This window comes from Panthera tigris, chromosome A1, assembly GCF_018350195.1.
Source record: "Panthera tigris isolate Pti1 chromosome A1, P.tigris_Pti1_mat1.1, whole genome shotgun sequence".
In the NCBI taxonomy this organism is placed as follows: domain Eukaryota; kingdom Metazoa; phylum Chordata; class Mammalia; order Carnivora; family Felidae; genus Panthera; species Panthera tigris.
This window is the reverse complement of record NC_056660.1, coordinates 206,415,977-206,441,265: the sequence shown is the minus strand read 5'-3', so window position 1 is coordinate 206,441,265 and position 25,289 is coordinate 206,415,977.

Genomic DNA, 25,289 nt, shown 5'->3' with positions numbered 1-25,289 from the left:
CAAGCTTTCCGGATCAGGCTTCCTGCCTGGAGGGTTGGGATCTTAATTCCAGAAATCTGCATTGTCGTTCAGATCCAGAGTCCATCTGTGGTCTTCGGTTGCTGGGAGGCCCAGTGGCCCTGACCTATCCAAGCATCTTCCCTGCCTGACTCCCAGGGCTCCCGGCAGTATGTTTACTCAGGGCTTTGGCATTTATGTTTGCTCGGCACATTTAGTCAAATGGAATCGTTAATGGCCACTCTGACTGCTCAGTGCCAATTTCCAAGCTGGGCCCCAAAGGACAGCAAGAGGAAAAAGGAATAGAACTTGGCAGGGAGGGAGCAAGCTCAGAGAAACTGCAATTTTCAATTTTCGTTCTCATGTTATTCTTTCAGGAGTTACTCTGTTTTCATGATGGCACTGAGAGAAGCATTTGTTGTTATGCTTGAGGCTTTATAAACTATATTTTATATGACATTGAAAATGAAATAGAGTAATACAATTTATTTAAAGCTGGCTATATCTCCCTAGAGCAGGAAAAGGATCTGGTAATGTGTAAGTGAAGTCCAAACTGACCATGACAAAATAATATAACAATGTCATTTTAAAAAGCAAGCTCGCTATTGGGACGTATAAATAGGCATAAATTGGCACTTCTCTAAGTGTGGTCCGTGACCATTGGTGGGCCTAAAGGATCCTCCAGGTGGCCTTTGCACCGGTCTCTCATAATTTCAGCATTTAAATAAACCACATTTATGCTTTCTTTGTAGTCTAGAATAAATCCGTTTATAGCCCTCATTAATGTCTCTTTAAAAACAACATGTCTCAATAATTCTGGTCAGGATATGTGGTCTGTGATGTCCTGTGCCATATGGAAATGATCTGTGGGCCAGAAATATAGAAGGAGCCTTAGAATCCCATAGATAAACCTGGCAAGTATAAGTTCACATTTATTACATGCACAGTATGTGCGAGGGATTGCACCAGGTAGTCTTAGAAAAGGATTTATGGTCCCCAACCACTTACTGCCTCATCCCAATTTATACCAGAAGGGAATGAGTTCTAGAAGAATTAGGAATGGGACTTGAATTCTTTTATTTTATAATCTTCTGAGTATTTCACATTTTTTTTCAGAAAGCATGCATTTGTTTATTGTAAACATCTTTTAAAAATAACATGCTATCCAAAATGAACTGTTTAGTCCGGGTCAACTACCATTCTGAAGTTTATATACATTGGGGCATCTGGTGGGCTCAGTTGGTTAAGCGTCTGACTTCGGCCCAGGTCATGATCTCAAAGTTTTTGAGTTCGAGCCCGCGTCAGGCTCTGTGCTGACAGCTTGGAGCCTGGAGCCTGCTTCGGATTCTGTGTCTCCCTCCCTGTCTCTGCTCCTCCCCAGCTCATGCTCATACTCTGTCTCTGTCAAAAATAAATAAACTTAAAAAAAAATTAAAAAAAATAAAGTTTACATACACTAACTCGTGCATTCTAATTCTAAAAATTACTAAGTTTGGTGCTATTCCCCCTCCCCCCCCCCATTTTGTAGCTAAGGAAACTGAGGCACATGGACCCTTCTTAGGGTCACACGATTAATGAGTTATGGAGTCGGGATTTAATCTCAAAGGTCTGACTCCAGAGCCCCACATGCAGCTGAGACTTTATACTGACTTGATTCCCTGAGGGTTTTATATTTGGCAGAAAAATTAGCAATATAGGAATTTTAAAAGAACACCAAAAGGAAATACACAAGTCTACCATAATCATCACTGGATTCATCGCAATGACGGTGGTTATATAGAAGTTTTGTGTCGACTCTAGTTGGTAATAGAGAACAATTGATTTTACATGCTCCCAGGTCCATTTGGCCACAGAACTATGTGTCCAATAGCTTACATCAAAATGTCACCCTGATATGGTTGCATAAAAATGTCTTACTTGGGGTGGAGGAGGGAGCACAATGCTACACTCCATTTAACTGCCTGGTTCAGAGCATTTTTGTACCTCTGGGAAGTCTTAGATTCATGTCACAAGCTCAAGAGGCAGTGACTAGCAACAGCAGAAATGTACGCAGAATCCAGGTAGAAGCCATCTCAGGTAGGCAAGGGCTGACCCTGGTGCAACGGTCTATGAGGCAGCAAGGCCTCCAGTCAGACACCAAGTCTTTCACCAAGAAAGACTGCTGTAGGTGCAGATATTTCACAGGGCTCGGGCATTCTTTGTGCTTCTCCCCACCACTTATTAGATGGCTGGTAATCCACATCTGTCAGCTCTCCAGCCTAAAACCTGAGAAAGGATTTCTAAGAGCAACCTAGGAGGGGTACCTGGGTGGCTCAGTTGGTTAGGCATTCAACTCTTGATTTCAGCTCAGGTCATGACCTCCTGGTTCGTGAGATCGAGCCCTGCATTGGGCTCTGTGCTGACAGTGTGGAGCCTGCTTGGGATTATGTCTCACTCTTTCTCTGCTTTTTCCCTGCTGGTGCTCTCTCTCTCTCTCTCCCTCCTCTCAAAATAAATAAATAACCATTAAAAAACAAAAAAGAGCAACCTAGGGACCTTGAAACATCTACTCACCCTATTTACAGGGATTCCCCAATGTTTATTTTCTCATTCATACATGTATAACCAAACAAAACAGCATGAAGGGCCATTCAAAGCTTTCGTAACATGGAAGCAGAACTTTTACACAGAGGTGCTATGGAAACTGCGAGCGTTTGCAGAAATGAGGATTAATCTTACAAGTACCTGCTCTGATTCTTCATGAAAATCAAGAACATTTGGGTTCTGTGAACTAAGAGATTAAATGTGAGATGGTATGAGAGCAGACTGGGGTTTAAATACAAAACAAAACTTTTGTGGCTGGGAGGCAGGTAGAAATAAATAGGGAACTGTGAACGTGATAGGGAAAGAGTAAGAGAAAACTAAACTAGGGTCGTATGATGACATTTACCTTGGAAGAAGTATCACAGTGGAAACTGTAGGAAATAAATGGAGTCAATTGGAAGACTCACTTGAAAATGTGTTCCAGGGGCGCCTGGGTGGCGCACTCGGTTAAGCGTCCGACTTCAGCCAGGTCACGATCTCGTGGTCCGTGAGTTCAAGCCCCGCGTCAGGCTCTGGGCTGATGGCTCGGAGCCTGGAGCCTGTTTCTGATTCTGTGTCTCCCTCTCTCTCTGCCCCTCCCCCGTTCATGCTCTGTCTCTCTCTGTCCCAAAAATAAATTAAAAACGTTAAAAAAAAAAAAAAAAAAGAAAATGTGTTCCAGAATAGAAGGGGCAAAGAGACAAAAATGATTTCAGAAGAGATAAGATACAAAAGACATAGAAGGCATCTCAAACTACGAATGATGTATGTTCCAGAGGAAGAGATCAGAATAAATGAGAAAGAGCAGTGACAAATATAAGAAAAGAAAAAAATGTGCCGAAGAAAAATCTGACCCTGTAGGTTGATTGTCTTACCCTGTTTCTGGTAAAATCAGTTCAGACACCAACACTTGGAAAGGTTTCTCTTATTTCTGCTGCCCATTCTCCTCCTTGAATTCTGAAACTGGAAGGATGTCTCAGTAGAGTTAAGGAGTAGAAACCAGATAACAATAGAAAAATAGAAGGAAAAAAAAAAGCCAAAATGGAAGTGAGCACTCAGACATGGCTTATGCTCTCCAGGAAACTAAAGGAAGATAAAATCAGGGGTTTATATGAGGGCTATAAAATAGATGGAACCCCGTGGATGTGGATGTATTGATAATCTAAGCACAAAAATTAATCACAATTTTTCATTTAGAGATAGGAAGAGCACAGCCTATACACTCAGAAGACTGGAGCATATAGTCCTGAGCCCGGCACTGACCAAACACACAACCACACATCTTTATTTATCCACTCTTTGCCTCAACGTCTTCCCCTGTGAAACTGGAAAACAACTAATAACTGTCTAACCTACCCCAGAATTGTGTTGTAAGCATATGGATAAAACCACACGCACAGAAGTTTCCCACAAATGTAGATGTTATTAGGAGCACAGGGACCATTACGTCAAACCGGGTGACTGGACCGAATCCCTCAAGTGGAAGCAGCCACGCCAGCTGATTTTCCAAGAGTAGCCTAAGTTTCAAAGCAAGATCTTTGCTTTGTAGATAAGCAATCTTTACTTATTAAGAGAGAAGCATGCACTAACTTGCACCATTGCGTTTGCGCAGTTCCTGGACACATCAGCTAAAAGTCATTAAACGTGCATCAATCATATGGAATATCAGAAACAGTCCCAATAGCAGAAAGCGATTATGGGATCCATGCCTCCCTCTTTGAAAATAAACTCGTCAGCTTTGCTTCATCATTTATTTTCCATAATGTTTCCAATGTGCTTGATCAGTATTCACATGCCAGCAGGAGACTATTATCTCAGAATAAATAATATTTCCCTCAAGACATTCTCTTCATTGTACTCTACAATTTTATATTTATTATAGGAGCACTTCATGGTAAAACCTCACACAAGAGCAAAGAAATGATGTTACAGAGAATGTGTCTTTAGGCAAGACTCAAATGTTTTCTAGAACATTCCTTGAAGAATTCCATAGAAACATAGCTGTAGGAGGAGAGGTAGGCATACTCTTCTGTCTAGGTTCCAGTACCACTGACTCGTGTACAAAGGAGTCTGTTATTGGAATCCCACGTCTTCACAGATATATTAATACTTTCAAAGAGCTTTGACTCTTGGGGCCATGACCGATGGAGGACAGTGGTTAGTCCAATCTTTAAAAGGATAACACTGTATGTTAATTAGACTGGAATTAAAATTAAGACTTAATAAAAAAAAAAAAGTAACTTTGCTGATCAGGGCTACAACTAGGGTGAGGCTAGGGAATCACCAGCCTCAGGAGCAAATTTATGTGCATCAAGAAACTCAGTCAACAAGGAGACGATATTTGAAGGCGACATTTAAAAATACAAAAATTAATGCAAAAACCCCACGATGAACAAACTCTGAAGGGAATCGCTGCATCAAATTTTCACATAAAGACAGGATGAGAACGTCTTTTATGGAGCTGAAATCGGATGGCAATGAACACGAAGTCTGTCTTGAAGGGGGCATAAAGCTGGGAAGAGGACAGACGGAGGAGTGTGTGCTCAAGAAGTCAGGGGAAACACTTCTGATTGAGTGACAGTGAAGGGAAGGGGGTTCCAGATTGATTATTGGCATGGACTTTGCAGGAATTTTTTTTTTTCCCTTGGCTAGACAGAGCCACTGCCCCATTGCCAACCTATTTCTCTCAAGGCCCAGAATTTAGGAGGAGGTGAAGGGCGCACCTAGCTTCCTCTGCCTTCAAAGCAATTTATACGGATTTATTTGCAACCAGCAACGCGAGCTCCTGTCTGAGGGACTGAGGTGGATCTTTAAGAGGATGTTAACCCTAGAGGATAAACACTTGTTCTAAAAGAAGAACTGCTTTTAGCCACATTTTTTTTTTTTTTTCCCAATCCCTGATCCCTAGACGTTGGCCAGTGAGAGTGGGTGGAGCAGTGTTCCTCTCAAGAGGGTACAGTGAGCTCTTCTGGGGGCGGCGCCCCTGCCCTCCTGTGTGATTGCTGGCTGTGCCGCAGGCCATTTGGATGATGTATGCATGGCATGAGGCCATAGCCCAACAGGTCAGCTGCCAAGTCACAGGGAGAAGCCATGCTCCCACCCACTCCCAACCTGAAACAGCTATGGTTGCTCTGGGCATTCCATCTCCTTCCCTCTGTAAAGTGGAGGGAGGTTGAGAGGAACAGGATTAGAAGAAAAAAAAATGCATTTCAAGCTGAGAAGTGAGCGGATGATTCAACAGTCTTCCACATTCTTTCTAGTGCCCTGCTCAAAGTAAATGGCAGTGGTTTATTTTTCTTCTGTTAAATTCGAGCATGGGTTATATATGGCTTTCTGGGTGGGCAGTTTATTCTTTCGTCCAGGTTCACCTTTAGTTCATATCTTGGTACTGGAAGGCATCTATGTGTTTGTCAGTTAACCTCTACTCCAAATATCTGCCCAGACCAAAAACGTTTAGGATCAAGCTCAGTGACAAGAGACATGGTGATATGAAAATCACTTTTTCAGCAGGTGAAGGATGAGTGGTGGGATTGGTAACTTGAAGCTGGGCCCTTAGCCAGAAGGAAGTCTGGTGGCTTCGCCCCCGCTGACTGCCTCCAGCACCCTGGACTCCACAGCCAGTCACTGAGGCTCGTTTTGTCATTCCTTCTTTTCTTTTCAACATGGTGAGATAGATCCGTGAGAACTGAACACCCCTCTGAAGTTGGTTGGGAGAAAGAATTTGTCATTGTAGGCAAGCAAGGGCTGATGTCTTCCCTTCCCCAACGTATGTCTGGGACATTTTTAAGGGTTAGCCTGGGACCCTTCTCTTCAAAGAAGCTTTCCTTGCCACAGTTGATGGACATTTCATGTGGCACTTTTATACTGCCTTATATTCCAATTACTTGTGAATATATCGACTATACAAATTCACGTATGTGAATTTCTAGAGGGAATTACTGCATCCAGTTCATCCTGAAATCCTTGCGTAGTGTCTTCAACATAAGTGAGTGTTTGCTAAAAATGTATTAAATGAATGAATGAATGAATGAATGAATGAATCAGTGAATGATTAAAACCATAAAATTTCATAAATCCAAGTTGGTCAACATGTTGTTAGGTAAATAGGCTTTTCAAAAATTTGGGTATGTGGCTCCCTGATGATTCTTTATACACTGATGCTAGGTTGGGAGCTGTGACCTTTGCCACAGCCTTCCTGATGACTCTGATGTGGGGATAGTTGTAGGAACAGTCATGATTCTGCATTTTCAAAAGGATAACTAAATGTCTGATATACAGCTATGTTTGTGATTCACTGGTTTAGGATAGCTGACCTGGTATTAGAAACATTATAAATAAAATAATAATCATAACGGCTGTTACTTATGGCTTATTATGTGTCAAATACTGTTCTTATTGATTTGCATATTTTAAGGCACTTACTCTTCACAATCATCTAATGAGGTGAATACCATTATTGTTCCCATTCTACAGATAAAGAAACAGAGGCACGGAATGTAATTTTCTCAGTGGTGCTGGGATTTGGACTCAGTCTGGCTCCCCAGCCGTGTTCACCTATTATACTTCCTTTCCTCTCACTTCAGCTTCTGGAGACAGTGGTTTGAGCTTGAATTTCACCTTTCCCTTCATCTTATATCCTATTGAGATGACAAAAATTATAAAAAATAAGAATAAATTAAATACATGTCCCCATGGTTGTAAGAGAAGCTCTGTTGACCTGCTCCCCACTGAAACAGGCAGAGTGGGTAAAAATTGTAAAAGAAAAAAACATTTAAAAGTCCCTGGAAATTGTCTTAAGGGCATCCAGCAAATGAAAACTTTTTTTCAAGAAAATCTACTAAATCTCAGTAAAAACAGTGAGTCTGTGGCACTTGAGCTATCGATAGAATAATGGACAGAACCATCCTGATTATCTCCATAGATGCAGAACAAGAATTTGACAAAATCTAACAGTCCTTCATGATAAAAATACTCAGCAAACTAAGAACAGAAGGGAACACCTTTAGTCTGATAAAGAGCATCTATGAAAAACCCACAGCTAACACCCTACTTAATGATGAAAGACTGAGTATTTTCTGCTAAGATCAGTAGCAATACAAGGAAGTTTGCTTGTACTTTATATATTTAACATTGTTCTGGAGGTCCTAGCCAGGTCAGTTAGACAAGTAAATGGAAATAAAAGGCATCCAGGGAGGAAAGGAAGAAATAAAACTGTCTGTAAATGACTTGTTCTTATATTTAGAAAATACTAAGGGACCCATTAAAAATCTCTTAGAATTGATATCAAATCCAGCAAGGTTGGAAGATACCTCTAGAATACAATACACAAAGATAAATTGTCCTTCTATATACCTGCAATGAGCAGTCCAAAAAGGATATTAAGAAAAAAATTTCCTTTACAATAGCATCAAAAGTACTTACGTATAAATTTACAAAATAAATGCAAAACTCACACTCTAAAACCTATAAAACTTTGTTGAAAAAATAATTTTAAAAGATCTAAATAAATAGTAAGACATTCCATGTTTATGGATCAGAGGATAATATTAAGATTAGTATTATTAAGATTGTAATACACACCAAATTGGTCTACATATCCAATGCAATCCCTATCAAAATCCCAGATGGCTTTTGCAGAAATTGACAAAGTTGTCATAAAATTCATATCAAAATACAAGGGAGCTGGATAACAAATAATTGTGAAAAGAAACGGAGTTAACAGACTCATATTTCCCAGTTTTCCTCCCATTTGATAGTGAAAATAATAGTCTTTTCAACAGATGGAGCTGGGACAATTTGTATCCACTTGCAGAAGAAAGAAACTGGATTCCTACCTCACACCATATATAAAATTATAAAATGGATCAAAGGCCTCAATGGAAGAGCTGAAGCTATACAATTTTTACAAGAAAACGTAGGAGTATATCTTTTTGACCTTGGAGTAGGCAATGGTTTCTTAGATAAAAGATAAGTTATATTTCTTCAAAATAAAAAACTTTGTGTTTAATGTACTTCACCACTGAGAAAGTGAAAAGGCAAACTACAGAATTATTTTCAAATCCTCTAACAAAGAAATTCATTTCAAAACAGAACTAGAACAAAAGTATTTCCAACTTTTGTTCTTTTCCAACTAGCATTTTAACAGTGCTACAATTCAGATTTGGTGACCATGTGGGGATGTAGAAGCTCTCATTCTCTACTGTCTCTTAACAGTATGCTTTGCCTATTACTCTAAATGTCCCTTCCTTTTTATCCAGAAAGCCTACCTCTATGAATCCATTCTACTAAAATGCTCACCAAAATACACAGCGATTAATGTACAGGGATGGCTATTGAAGGATAATTTACAACAGCAAATAAAAGGAAACAATCCAAAGCCTATCAATAGAGGAAAGATTTAATAAATCATGGTACATGATATGTTTGTATGATGGCTGTTTTTCTATTTCCACAGGAGTGAAGTAAATCTGTGTAAACTAACATGCAAAGTTGTTCACAACAGACAGAGATATGTGAAAAGAATACATGCTATGTGATAATATGTACAGTGCCTTATTTACAGTAAATATAAAACAAGGCTATTTTGTCCATTATTTCTCAGGAGACATCTAAATATTATTAATTAAAAAAAAACCCACCTGCTTAACTTATCTTGCTGCAGACTGCAGATCAGTGCCCATATAAGAAGCTCAATCCATGGGGTGCCTGGGTGGCTCAGTCGGCTGAGCATCTGGCTTTAGCTCAGGTCATGATCTCACACTCCATGAGTTCGAGCCCTGTGTTGGGCTCTGTGCTGACAGCTCAGAGCCTGGAGCCTGCTTCAGATTCTGTGTCTCCCTCTCTCTCTCTGCCCCTTCCCTACTCATGCTCTGTCTGTGTCGGTCTCAAAAATAAACAAAAAACACTTAAAAAAAATTTAAAAAAAGAAGCTCAATCCCAAATAAAAATAGATGGAATTTAAATATTTCCCCTTTTAATGTTTGATTTGAGGCATATATTTGAAGCTACTCTTTGTTTGTTCTAAGGTATCTTCAAATATGTACTATATGTACTCCAAATTTGGTGAATATTCATCCAGCCAATTTTATGTGATATGACAGAATAATAAGCAGAAATACGATTCAAATGTATACATATGTATATATAATCACCTGGAAATATGCATTCCAAACAATTTTCAGTGGCTACCTTTTAGAATAAGGGTAGAAAAGAATAAAATATTTTACCTTGTACTCTCTATATTTGAATTTAATACTGGCATTTAATACTTTCATAATTAAAAATAAAGAAAATGAGGTAAATTGGATAAATTAAAAAACTGAAGGATAAAAATGCAACTATGTTCAGAATATGACACACTTATTTTTGAAAGTAGCTTAGTTTTCCTCTTTAAAAAAAAAATGTTACTCTCTCTCTCTCTCTCTCTCTTTTTTTTTCCTAGTCCTGGAGCACTCAAAAATTGACCACTTCCTTGAAGCTATATTTTCCCTCTGTAGATTTCTTCCTTCCTAATTAAGTAGTATTGAGACAGACTGGGTTAAACTCCTTATATTTACAAACCCCCCATCTTGAAGTCTCTCATGTGCCTTGTATTCACTCTTTCTACCAGGATAACATCTCATTTGTGTTCAAGTTTCAGGACTCACTTTTCAGTATTCTGCTGGTTGGCCTGACTTCGTTTAAGATTACATGAAAAGATGTGCCAAATGGCATGACCCATTATTAAGAGTCTAGAGTGTTCCAAGCTTTGAGACTTGCACCAAGTATTTTCAGTATCACTTACTGTTTTATGTGTATGCTTGTCAAAAGCAATTACTCCTGATTCAGCAAAATTCAATGCTTTCTAACAAATGATCGGAGGGTAAACAACTCATTTACATGGCGAGGTTTATATTTTCAGAAATGCCTCAAGGGAAACTTTCCAAGAGGCTAGAAAGGAATTCAGCGAAAAGGAAGCAGCAGGAGGATCCTGTATTTCTCTGCAATTCAGCAGTACTGGTTGCCAATACCAACATCATAACATTTCAGAGCTCAATTTTCCATATTTTGAAACTTCATACAGAGATTCCATCAAGGAAGTTGATCTCCTATCAGACCCAACTTTGTCTTTTAGTTGCTGAATTTTCTACTTCATGACATGTAAGCTAAAGCTGCAATCGTTTTTACATCCTGAGAATAAATCAGAACTGATGGGGACTTGCATAAGCTTGGTGGTTCTCAAAGTTTGGCTTGCATCAAAGTTGCTTAGAAGGTCTGTTAAAAAATGCAGATTGCTGGGCCCAACCACAAAGCTGCTGATGTAGTGAGTCTGGCAAGGTGGTGGTGGTGGGAGGTACCCTGAGAATTTGCATTTCTAGCAGGTTTTTAGGTGATGTTGCTGCAGTCCTGGGTACCACACTTTGAGAACCACCATTTTAACTCTAACTACTAGGACTCCAATTAATAACTAGATGCTTTAGCTCACTGAAAGGTATCTTCCTGGCTCTCAGATATTAAGGAACCCAAATATTAGGGGCATGGTTTCTGAATATGATTATTTTAAGAGAAAACAATGATATATGGCTGCTGCTTTTCTAAAGGAATTCATCTGGGTGCTGGTGGAAAGGGATTCACCAGTGCTGGGAGGCAGATTGTCTTTAACAGGGGTGCTGATTATTTCAGTGTAACACCTTCTCTAACCTTTATTTGACACCATGGAATCAACTGAGAAGAGTGGAGATTCTGGAGTCAAATGTAGGCACGGTGCTTTAAGATTTCATGATTCTAACCTTCCAAAATTAGTGGCCCCTCACCCTGTGCCAATCCTTACTGGAATTGTCCATGGCCCCCAGGGAGAGTGTGAGTGGAGGCAGATGATTCTAAAGCACTTCATTAGGCTTCTGATCATATAGATAGCTTTTTAGTCTTTGAGCAATATCTTTCGAGTGCTGACTTATAATTCAGCAAAATTAGCGTATTCCAGACGGGTTTCTTCTGGTTTGGCAACTCCGCTAGTTAATTAATAATCCTATTATTAATTAAAAGTGAAAGCTATTACTATTACAACATAAACTGGAGCTAAGCCAGGAAAACTGGAACCATATAAATATCCAATTTAGTCAGCAAAATCAATGTGCCAGATGCTGTGCTAATTGTTTTATATATACTTAAATGTTTTCTTTTTACTGTGTTTTATTGAAATGGGCAGAACTTTTATTTTATCACCAATTTAGTCAAATTGATTTTCAACTGAATCATACTCATTGGCACAGTTTTCCAGAGAACTGAGGTTTGCCAATGAGAAGCCAAAGGCAACTCTAATTTTTGCTTAAAACATCACTTAGATGGAGAGAAGGCTCTCCATACACACTTAAGTTACAAGAGGAATACTTACTCATCTTAACTGGGAATTTTGGAGAATTATAAAAATGGAACACATTATTAAATTAATACTGATATTTAATATTTATAAATGTTTTCATAGCATTTTAATAGCTTTTTGCTCATTTAAACCTTCCTGTGAAATTGCAGCTATCATTTCCATTTCACGGATAGATGAAACATAAAGTGGTAAAGGGATTTCTTTAGGCCCCAGAACAGCTACTTTGTGTGCATGTGTGTGTGTGTGTGTGCGTGAGAGAGAGAGAGAGAGAGAGAGAGAGAGAGAGAATGTGAAGGCTGGGACCACAATGAAATTGCTTCACTCTTACTTTATAGGTAATAACATGATGGAAAGAATGGACTTTCTTGTCAAACACAGCTGGTTTGGATTCCCACTCTTGTCCTTACTAGCCACATGTCATTGAACTAATTATTTAACTTCTCTGAGTCTCGGTTTCATTATCTGTAAAATGGAGCTATTGTCTACTCCTTACTTCACACGATTGTAGTAAGGATTAGAATTCATTTATGTGAAGCATCAAGCACATGAGTACTCAAAGAATGTGGTTGTTACCAATGCATATTGGGTATTGGGACTGTAAACTCTAGGTTTTGTGAGGCCAGGAAATATCTCTCTTCCCCATTGTATTCCCAGAATTTAGTACAGTGCCCGACACAGAGAAGACATTCATTAAATGTGTATTGAATGAATTAATGTACCACAAATAGTGGCTACTTATTATTTAATCAGTCACGTGGCTTGATTTAGGTTTAAAAATGCACACCAGGCCATTCCTATGGCCTCATCACATCTGCTTGGAAATCATACCAGGAGGTCATGATAGAAATAGTTCTTGGGGCACCTGGGTGGCTCAGTCAGCTGAGCATCCGACTCCAGCTCAGGTCATGATCTCATGGCTTGTGGGTTTGAGCCCCACGTTGGGCTCTGTGCTGATGGCTCAGAGCCTGGAGCCTGCTTTGGATTCTGTGTCTCCCCCCGTCTCTCTCTACTCCTCCCCTGCTCTTGCTCTGTCTCTCTCTGTCTCTCAAAAATACATAAACATTAAAAAATTAAAAAAAAGAAAGAATTCTCCATTTGTGATAGTCTCTCCCAAAGAAAAAGAATATTAAATTCCAGTTTTTACCTAGAAACTATGTTGAAGATGGAAGTACAAAACCGTGGGAGGAAGCAATTCTGAATTATTACAGAAAATTCAAATAGATTCCCAATTCTGGCCCGGGATTAATTAATATGAAATGGATCCTGTGTCAAATTTTCTCAAGCCCAGTCCAGTAAGGGCAAGTCATGTCTTCAGCTTATGCACAAGTGCATGTATTGTATTACCACAAAGAAGCATCCAGAATATTCAGAGTTGTATGTGAGGAGGAACCACTCCCTTGGATAGATTTTGGAATGTGCCCAGTGCCCACCACCCCAAACTGGTAGCCAAAATTGACCAAGCATGAGGTAAGTTCATTGGCTTCACTGCCAGACAAGTCTGTATTTAAATCTCAGCTCTTCTGTGCAAGTTACTGAACCTTCCTGAGCCTCAGTGTACTCATCCATGAAATGGGATAATAACAGAACCGAGGTATCTAATGGGGATGTGGGTGTTAGATGTGATAATACATGTAAAATGCTGGGCATAGATGAAGCACTTGGTGGGCACTGCTGTATGATGATGATGATGATGATGATGATGATGATGATGCAGGAAGCTGGAAATGATCCTGAACATGATACAGTGGTAGGGAGACCTGGGTAGAGGTCAGGATATAGGATCTTCAGTTGGATGAACAAAACGCAATCGGTGGGTGTCAAAAGCAAGCCAGGGGCCATCCAAACCCATTTTCATCTACTAAACGATTTTGCTGAGGCGTAACTCTGAAGGTGGTGAATATAAACAGAAACTGCCATAGTTATTCAACTTGTTAGGTTGGTATTATCTCGTTTTTCACTGTTCTACATAATCAGGATTGGTTTGAAGTGTGTGTTGCTTTGCATGCCTTTGCAGTGATAACACAAGAATAATGCCAGAATATGTTCAGAAATAATCTTCTCGTTGGGTTCTTGCAAACCAAGTTTACGATCACCCTCCATCTCACTGAGGATGTTGCAACTTCGTGTTTTTCACTTTCTCTGCCTTAACCACAGACAGGCTTATCAGTTCTGATCCCTCTCACTTCCAGGCATCCAGTGAACTCAACATGATACTCTTTCCCCTCATCTTATGAACAGGAAAAGTGGGCTGATAGCCACATCCACACAAAGGTGTGAGTGATGTGTATATTATTTCTCTCAAAATATTTACAATTTGAAAAAAAACAAAAAAGGCCTAGGGAGGCTAATCCTTATCTCAAAGGGGTTGATTTTTAATGATGGAATTTCAGGCTTTGTAGTGCATGGGAATGAGCTTAAGCTGAAGTAGGAAAAGGAAATGACTTTGGGGGGGGGAACTAGGATGGTTTCTTCTCATCTCTGCTATATTCCCCTTTCTTTCTATGGCTCTGTCATCCCCTATTCTAGATGTCACACTCAATTATTGGAGGAAAAACTCAAAAAGACACAGGGTTCGGAATAGTCATGCAAGCAAACACATTTGAGAAACACGGGCTTGCATAATTACTCAACCCAGTATATTAAAATCAAAAGATTAGGATAGAGCACAGGCAGGATCATTTTATATGCTTGTGATGAATTTCTGTGCAGATTCTAATAAGTAAATGACAACACACTTAACTCCAAATAGACACCATGAATTAAGATCCAAAAATTGTCATTTTCTTAACCACGAGAAACAGGCAACGTGTCTTTAGCCTAGGAGACCCTCAAGCTCAGGCGGTATTTTGCAGGGACTTAATATGCTATACCATCCAGTCTATGAGGGCAGAGATCGTGATTGTTTTCTGTAGAGTCTATAATACGAGGCAGGATGCCCAACACATAGTGAAGGGTTAATAAAGATTTGTTCAATACGTGAATGAACAAACACATTCCACATAACTTTGGTTATGACGATGCTTATGTTGTTACAGAGTGGTGAACATTGAGATGCGTCGCCCCTATGGCTGTTGTAGGGAGCATAACTGACCGTCTCAGGTGCTGTCCCTCTGGCTTCATCACTGTCTGTGCTGAGTCATGCTGTTCAAGAGCTGCTCTTAGCTAATGGCTGAGCTTAGGGTGTGGGAGGGGCTGGGGGAAACTCCTGCAGGCCTATTGCTGTGAGGCTCAGGACTTTCCACCAGCCCTGAGTTCCCATCAGCCTGGCTAAATCTTTCTTAGAATTGCATTGCCCTCTGCAGCTCTCCAAGCCAATCCTCCTTCTCTCCCCTTGCCTTCCACTAATGGCAGACCTGCATTTCCATCTTAAGGATCTCCTTGCCTTTTCTTGTCCCTCCTCCAGTAACTCTCTTGCAAATCAAATGCTGCCTTGGTGTCTACTTCGAAGCAATCCTGAAATAACACAGAAGTATATATATAGTAGCTGAGTCACAAAGAGACATGGAAAGGTTTACTCTCTGAACAGTTTAAATTTTAACCTGTGTAAATCCAACCCTGCAATTTGTTGTGTTTTTTTCAATAAATAAGTAAATACATTTTCATTGTATCAAAATTATTATCTCACTCAGATGTACTTAGTAGTAACCTGTTCTTAGAAACACCCTCTCTCCACTACTGCTATCACCAGGTCACCCAGAATGTACGAAATAAGAAAACCATTGGTCTGAATATCCATTAGGAAGCAACAAATGCGTTTATAGCACCCCCACCATTTTAGATTTCAGTGAAACTTAAAGTTTAAAATTTGATTCATCCACTGTGTGTTAAAAAAAGTGGGGACAGTAAGACTTACGTTAAACCTATTGCCTTGGGTCCCTACACAGAATACAGTATCACCTGAAGTCCTGGGCATGCAGACCAAAGCTTGGCTTTACAGCTGGACTTCACATCCCTACTTTGGTGATTTCTAAGTGGCACCTCATGTGCCTAAACACACTATGAAAAAGAGAAAATTGTTTGGAATTTGAATGTCTTACCTAACTTTGACAATCGCATACCTAATCTCACATGAAGCGAAGACTGCTGGCTGGGTATGGGTCTCATATTTCCTACAGAATGCTTATTTTCAGGTAACGGTTATGTGGTCCAGAGCACACGGTAGGGATTCAATCTATGAGAACGTTGAGTACTAAGACCTAGACTCAGAGCCAAATGAACACGTTAGGATTTAGGTTGCAGAGTCTTCAGAAGACACAGTTGGTTAATAAAAACCAACAACCGAAATGCAAAAGACGGTACTTGTTCTTGAGCTGAAAAATGATTCTTTCCAGCAGGCAGGGGAGGCCATTACCCGGAGGGCCATCTTGCCAGGTCCAAGTCGTTCCCAAGGAGCTCACAGCAGCCAGTAAGCACAGTCATGAACTGGAATAACATTTACTGGAATGGGATGGAGAGGCCTCCTTTTGGATGACTCCAGGGTGATTCAGAGGAATACTTTATGAAATTTTCACAAGGTCTCAAATTCTTCCTGCTTTTCAAAAATATATGCATTTCTACACACAGGGCACAAGAAGACTAAGAGGGGAGCGTGGATAATTCCAGCTCATTGTCCCTGGTGATTTCCACACAGACCTTGTGGTTGCTTTTTTTAAATTTTTTTAATGTATTCCAAAAGGCTAAAGGAAACATGATCCATCAGCTGTGAAAAATGACTAAGTGCTAGCTGTTTTGCAAAGGTATTAACCATGGGACTTCTACACAATGATGGTTAAAATAACAACAACGTGTGTTGCTTTTTTATGTCTGTGTGTGTGCACGGGTGTGCGTGTGTGCACGCGGCAGTCTTGGCCAGGTTTGCTCTTGGCCTTGGTCTGCATAGGTCTGGTTTCAGTTCTAGGCAGCCCCGGACAATTTGTCTTTTTATTCTGCCTGGAAGCTCTACCGATGATGCTGTGTAAAGGGCTCAGGTGCTGACAAGCTGGGCACGGTCAGTATCTAGGGTCACAGGAAGTCCAGCAAAATCGCAGAGCGGCTCTCATGCCACACACTGTACCCAAAAGGAAATGAATGTAAATCACGTGCCTCTTTCTTCGTCTTCCTGTCACCGGCCATCCAAACCCCTTCTTCAAATTCTGGTTCAATAGTAATTCTTCCTGCTGATGTTTTAGCCAATACTTAATGCTGTTACTGTAAATGATAAATAATAATCCCTTGACTTCCTTTTTCCTTTAACTTTTACACATCTTAAGGCCATATTATGAAAATCATATATCCCTTGCCCCCCCCCCCCCCCATATACTGACTCCAGCACAACACCTACTCACACACAGGCTACAAAAGCTGGAATAGAAACCAGATCTTTATTATATTCACATCAGTAATGAGCCTCACATATGGGTGTACATCAGAATCATAGATGAGGAGGGTGTTGTGAAAAACATAGACTCTGTCACTATTCTAAGGACCCTAAATCAGGATCTTTAGAAGTGGGTATCTGTATCTTCTACACCAAAATTTGAGAACAACCGATATTTTTTTAATTAAAAAAAATTTTTTTTGATGTTTATTTATGTTTGAGAGAGAAAGAGGGACAGAGTGCAAGCGGGGGAGGGGCAGAGAGAGAGGGAGACACAGAACCCGAAGCAGGCTCCAGGCTCTGAGCTGTCAGCACAGAGCCTGAGGTGGGGCTTGACTCATGGACTGCACGATCATGACCTGATATCATGACCTGAGCCAAAGCTGGACGCTCAACCTCCTGAGCCACCCAGGCGCCCTGAGAACAACTGATATATTAATTCTTTGATGTGGTCTCCACTGAGTACAAGAAGACTCTCGCACTTTTTAAAGCTCTTTCTCCTATCACTCTACTCTCTGCCACAAGCTGGTCTGCCAGCATGGTCAGCTTAGCTACCCATCCTAGCTCTCCTGAGACCTGGCGGAATTTCCCTCAGCCCCCATGTGCGGTCTCTACAGATGGCCAGCTCTGTGCTTATGATGACATTGCTGCCTGTTTCCCTATCTATATAATGAGATACGTTATATATACGTATATATACGTTATATATACATTATATACATTATATATACGTTGTATGAGATACGTTTCTGAAATTCCTTTGTACTCTAAAATTCTGTGTCTCTAGATAGTTAGTGTTTTCTGTACTTGTACCATGTTGGATTATCGAATGATCCCACAGCAGCTGTTTTGGCTCAGATGATTTCCCAATCTGTCTGTTGGCCGCCTGCTTGGGAGGTGTCCTGTCCCATCAGACAGACTTAGCAGAAATAGTGTCTGGGGGTGTGGCTCATCACTTACAAGAGGTCAAAGAGAAGGACACACACTAACCGGAGACGGGAGGGCGGAGCTCAGGAGGAAGCCCAAATGGCACACGGAGTAATGGTGAACACAGGGCAAGCACTTAGGTAGTCTAGACTACCTGCTAGTGGTGAGTATGCATCTAAATCCAAAAAGCAAAATCCATTTAAGAACCAAAGGAAACTCAAGTATTATAAACAAATATTGAGGGTGACGTTTGCAAAAGGGATGTTTGGGGGAACTAGGCTACTGGCAGGTATATTCAGATCTAAATTTCAAAAGTGAAACCTGTTTAAGAACCAAAGGGATGATAGGTATCATAAACAAAATTTGGGGGGTGGTTGCAGGAGAGTGTTAGGAGAAAACTGCAGACTCATAGTTGGCTGTCAATGACCTCTGGTTCCTCCTTCTTTATAACAGACCAACAGTGCTTGCTACCTTACCTTATATTCAAAGGGTATTTCAGCCTATATTCTCAGCCGCCTCAGGCTTCTGGCCTGAGTCCGGCCAAAGCCTTCAATGTAATAGGACGTTTGGGCCCACCAATGGATAGCCTGTGAGATCAGGCTTACTCTGTTTCCAGTATCAATGTGATAGAAGATAGGATTCAGTAGGCAGAGGGAAAGATTAAGACCTGAGGTCCCTGGGTGGGGAGAAACACCTAATTTGGAACAATGCTGGGAGTGTCTGACCACAGCAAGCCCCCTCAGGCATAAGGTTTCTCTTAAGAACCTACTCCCTCTCAGGTTTCCCCTCTGGAATTTGACAAAAGACCTAAGTATGACCTTAGATGACCCCTCATACAATGGAAACGAGCCAATCAGAAACAGACAACCCAGCCCCTAGAACTATCCAGCCAATAAAGGTACAACCTGAGAAGGAACAAAGGGGAAGGGAAGGGGACGGGCTGACCAGAACCTCATAAAACAAGGACCCTCACCTAGAGTTCTCAGGCTTTACTTTCCAATGTCCCCTCTCTGTAGAGAGAGCTTTCCTACGATTCTTCCTTTAGAATCTTATATTGTAATAAACTTTTGCCTGTTGCTCATTTTGTGTCCACCTCTTCATTCTTCAAAGTGGGGAGACAACGAATCCGGGTATTGTGGCAAAAAATCCTTCAACGTTTCTTTTGTGGGATGGGGACTCAGAAAGCTTGGACAAGTTGCAGCTGTCCCCCACTTATGTCTGCCCCATCCACCTAGTCTCCATGACTGCCTTTTGGCCCTGATGTCCCAATTTTTTGCCCCAGTTTCTTGGACCTTTGCCAGTTGACTTGAGGGAATTTTGTATTAGTTCCCCTAGGGCTGCCCTAACAATGTATCACAAAACAAGTGGCTTCAACAACAGAAATTTATTGCCTTACAGTCTGGAGGCTGGAAGCGTGAGATCAAGGTTCAATAGAGATAGTTCCTTCTGAAGGCTGAGAACGAGAAATCTGTTCTATGCCTTTTTCCTAGCTTCAAGTGGTTTACTGGCAATATTTGGTGTTTCTTGGCTTCTGTTATATTACTTCAATCTCTGCCTTTAATCTTGACATAGCATTCTCCGTGTGTATGTGTGTGTGTGTGTGTGTGTGTGTGTGTGTCCAAATTTCCCCTTTTCATAAGGACACTAGTCATACTGGATTAGGGGACCATCCCAATTGATTAGGGGCCAAGGATGTCCTCATTTCAACTAATTAATTCCTCAGTGACTCTATTTCCAAATAACAACATATTCTCAGATACTGGGGCTAGGACTTCAAAATATGAATGGGGGAGGGGCACAATACAACCTCTAATAGGGTGTCTCTAGTTTTTTCCAACCTATTTTCCTTATACCTGCAACTCCCTACCTATATCCCTTGCTATTGACAGGAGTTTAGTTTTAAACCGGATAGACCACTTGGAATCATGATACTGGTTGGTAGTCACCTGACTTCACAAAGCACCGCAGCCTAGGATCCTAATGCCATACTCTGTCTTTCAGATCAAACTCTCTTGGATAGTAGGACTTTCCCAGGAAAAGAGCCAGTGGGCCTGGAAACTTGGAATCTGTGCTTTGACCTGTTTCCCCTCCCCTGTTTTGAGGCCCATGCTATAAACAGGCTAGCATTCTCCACCTTCCTCTATTCCTTAACATCTTGTCTACTTATTCCTATACTCCTACAGACAGCTCTGTGAAGGCAATATCTTGGAAGGATCCTAGCTGACCTGGCAAGCAATAGCTTCTTATAAGCTATGTGCATTATTAATTAAACTAATAAGTCATATAGATTAAAGCAACACTTCCGTGGTTTAGAATTCACAAAGTACTACCAAGAATATTACCAACAAGTCACATATGGGATATTGGTACTTGAACTCTGAGTATCTACAAGAAATCTATAGGTAATATGACTTTAATGATGGGTTGAATTATCAGAAAGTTACCAGGTATCTATGCATCTGCTTTATCTTTACATTTAACTCACTTGATTATCCTTAAATTTTCATCAGTCATTCATTTGGCAAACTTCCTGTTTTGAGCATTAGCTCTGAATTAACTACTATGCTATATTTGGGGAATATAGACATGAATAAGAGCTGATTTTCAGTGTGGAGGTCATCTCCCATTGCCCTTTCATGAGATTATTCAAGAGACAAAGAATTTGACTAGACGATAGAAATGACTGAACTTGTCAAGTTCATAAAAAGAATGTGAAAGGATTGATTTCTTATATGTGGGCACAAAATGACCATTACAGTTGGGGGGTTGGCCTGTGACTTTTGTTTAAACATGAAGACCATCACATTCTCTGGAGATAGTTTGTTATTAGAAGTTAATTAGTTCTTTTGCAGTGAACTTGGATAAATTTTCTCTTATGACATAATTGTAAACCCTCTCCAGAGACCCCATAAGGCTCTAGCACCCAGCCAATTCCTACGGTTGGTTGACATGTAAAAGAACATCTCCAAGAAAAATAACAGGAGTCTAGAGAAGGAGCAGGCGTGGTGGGGATATGGATGGCAAGGGTGTGAGAGGGGGAAGCTGTGCCGGGGGGGTGTGCTAAAAAAAAGAGGGGTTGAGAAGCCGCTAGATTTTCATAAAAACACAGTAGTAACAGATTCTGCCAACACAGCTGCCCTGAGCTTTCTCCTGTTTACGGTAAGATGGCAATGAAGGGAAATTGTAGATGGATACTACCCAAGGAAAAATTTTCTTGGAAGCCCGAATTCGTGCAGATAAATTGGCCTTTAGGCAAGTTAAGAAACAAGGAAAAGAGAGAAGTTCCTGTATGGAACACCAGGCAATTTTCTGTTAAGTCAGGCCGTACAGCTGGACCCACCTCAGCTGCCTGGGTGGACTGCTCCTCAACATTCGCTCCATTACCTGAGGCTTGGGTGGTCTATGGCTACAAGCTGCCCATCTGGCACTACAGAGATTGCCCTGAAGCAGATCATTAGGCCACCAAACTGATCTCAGCACAGCCACGTTAAGGGGGCTGGAGACAGAGACTGTGAGCCGCCACCCAGTTCCATAGGCTAGAAATCGATTTTGGAAGTCACTCTGATTGAATGACCTTGCTCTGGGTAGTTTTGGGTATTGTACTCTACTCTTGACTCAAACTCTACAGCTGAGATTTCTCTAGTATTTTCATTTGAGCTGAGCGGGTCCTCCCTCAGCTTCGTAAAGAGTTCTAGTCTTCTGAACCAATATGTCTTCCTCTTTCTCTTATTCTTCATCTTTTTCCTCTTTCACTTTCCCTCACTTGCCATTTTAATTCCTCATCTGTTTTCACTCTAATAGTGGTTCTTTTCCCTGTGCTCCTTAAGTTTCTTCATAACCAGCTCTGTTATTACACGTCTTGCCTTTAGGAGAGTTGTCTCTGTGCAACTTCTCTCCTTGCTCTTCTCTCACCTCCCTGCCACCACCTGCATTTCCTGGTGGCAGAGGCTGTGTCTCAGTCACCCAAGCCTCTTGCACAATGCCTGGCAAGGATGGCCTTTTATGCTAATCTGGAGGTGACAGAGGCACAACTTTGGTTTCCTCACAAATATTTTATGGAGACAACACAGGCACTTCGCATCCGATCAAATTTTATTTCTTTTTTTTTTTAATTTTTTTTAATGTTTATTTTTGAGAGAGAGAGACAGAGACAGAGAGTGAACAGGGGAGGAGCAGAGAGAGAGAGGGAGACACAGAATCCAAAGCAGGCACCAGGCTGCTCACATTCACAAACCGTGATATCGTGACCTGAGCCAAGTCGGATGCTCAACCGACTGAGCCACCCCGGTGTCCCTATTTCTGAATCAAGTGAATCGAGTGAAAGACACCACATGCAGGGCAGTGTACTAAGAACACTATCATAGCGCCAGACCTCAAGCAAATGAGCTTGCCATCCAGTCAGAGGCTCAGGGCACAGAAATGAAGGGTTCTGTAGTAACTTATAGGCAGGGCAGGTGGGTGATATGGGTAAATGCACAGAGCTCAAGGTCAAGAAACCCAAAGACTAATCTCAGCTTTGCCAGGAGCAAGGTATAAACCCATTTTCTCTGGGGCTCAGTTCCTGAGCAAAGTGAAGAAAATGAGCTCCATCAGTGTTTACACAATATTTTTAGGTGATGTCCAGAACTCAGAATTAAATAAGAAAAAAAAAAAAAATCACATGATGAGAGAGTTATTTCCTTTCAAATTCTCTTTTTGGTCACAAAAAAAGATGGGCCAAGGAGCAGTCTCAACCTTTAAGTCTTTGCTATCATAGCAGTTAGGACTGAACAACATTTTGTTTTCATTTTGTTTATTTTCAGGCAAATTTTTCTGCAAGTTTTTATCCTCTTATGTTAATAAGATTTATGTTTAAAATAGTGTATTTTAGAAAAATAACTGAGTTGATTTCAAGAAACATATCAAGAAAATAATAGCCCATGGCATGTGAGTGTAACAAAATTGTAAATGTGGGGTTGGAGTATTCAAAATTTAGGAAATACCAAATAGGTAAACTCTGAGATTCTTTTCAGCCCTGTGTTTCTTTTGATTTTGCAATATTTCCAAGGGAGTGGTGTGGTTAATAACAGACAAGTGTTTCAAGGTGATTTTCTGACAACACAGCATGGCAAAGGATCCATTAAGAAATAATCTGTAATATCGAGGGGTGCCTGGGTGGCTCAGTTGGTTAAGCGTCTGACTCTTGGTTTCGGCTCGGGTCATGATCTCACAGTTTGTGAGTTGGAGCCCTGCCTCAGGCTCTGTGCTGACAGCTCAGAGCTTGAAGCCTGCTTCGGATTCTGTGTCTCCCTCTCTCTGTTCACCCCCCAACTGAAGACAGAAGGATAGGGATGGAAAGACCTCTTTTCTGGACATCTATGAGCCTTCAGACCCCAAGAAAAACTGATATCAAACTTCTCATCCACCTTGCTGAGTGAAGCACTGAAATTAGATTTTTAAGAAAAAATGTAATGCGACATTTGTGCTTTAATTTGTGGAAAGTTTCATTCACTTTATAGAGGAGGGAGGGGTGGAAGAATCTGGAAAGGCACAGGCTTTCTTCTCACACTCTCTTCCTTTTCTTCCTTTCCTCTTCCTCCTTTTTCTTTTCTTTCTATCTACGGATCACACATACGTGTATAAAAATTAAATGTGTTTTTATATAATATAGACAATATATTATTGTAACAATATAATAGGTGCTGTACCAATGTTTACACTCATAAAAGATATAAAAATAACGATTACCGAGACACCGTGTCTTAAATGGAAAACAGACCGTGTGTTCCACATCTAACCTTTGGAGATGACACGGCCACGGCAAACAAGTGAAGTGCCCTGAAAACGCGCTGCCATGGCTCTCAGCCTCATCCTGTGAGCACATATTTCATTACACCCAGTATGGTGACATGCTCTCACACTTTACATCATTTCCGTGTTAATCTCCAGAAGTATTGTGCACCTCTACCTGAATGTGTCGCATAAGTATAATTTGCAGTTGTACGTAATTACTTCGCAAAAGCTCCCCCCCCACCCCAAGACACGTAACAGCGTGCCACGTAGAGAGTAGCTATTTGTGAAGTAGATGGATGGACGGACCCTGAATAAATTATTTTTGGTTTAATTTTCTCCACAGTCAGAATTTCCCACCTCCTGAAAAGCTGGGGAGGCCTTTCCCCTGACGTTCAGCTTCCAGCTTTGAGAAGTAGAAAACCGTGATGAATGTGATAGCTTATTGCACCCTATTATGCAACGGAGACCCCCTCTAAAAACTGTGACTTTTAGAAACATGGTGTCATTTTCAGACACAACCAGTTACCATGAGTCTGAGGAGAGACTACAGAAGGAGAAAGACCCCAGGAAAAGTGTGGGGCCAGGAGTAAAAGGGAAAACGGGTTGGCCTACCTCGCCGTCTCAGCTGGTCATTGAGCTTTGTGGCCGGACGGCACGTTAGCCTTCCTTTATTTCTGAGGATAAAATGGGAATATTTAGAAGCATCTACATTTTTTCCCATGAGAATTGTGGCCAAGGGGACATTTTGATAAATAATGGGTTCATAGATCCCTGTTCTTGCCTGGTTTCTATCAAATATTCTCATCTTCCCAGTGAAAAATGGGAAGCAAGTTCATGCTTTCATTATTCAACCTGATCTGATTTCACCAGACACTCCATGGTTTAGTCCATTTAAAAAGATGAAATATGTTTCCTCAATTTTATATGCAGTTAGGAGGGAAGGCTTCTGGGTATTAGACTCACTGTGGTGGCCATTCTGAGGGGTACCTGATGGCAGAAACAGGTGACAACAGAAGCCCAAAGATTATTTGTCTATACTGAGAATAGTAAACTTTACCCTAATTTTGTCCATTTAGTATGAATGGTTTTTTTTTTTTTTTGAGAGAGAGAGAGAGAGAGAGAGAGAGAGAGAACCCCAAGCAGGCTCCACACTGTCAACGCAGAGCTGAACACAGGGATCGAACCCATGAACCCTGAGATCATGACCTGAGCCAAAGTCGGACACTTGACTGATTAAGCCACCCAGGCGTCCCCTGAATGAGTTTTAATCAACTGAGAATACTTCCTTAAAAGGCCTCAGATTCAATTTCCCTG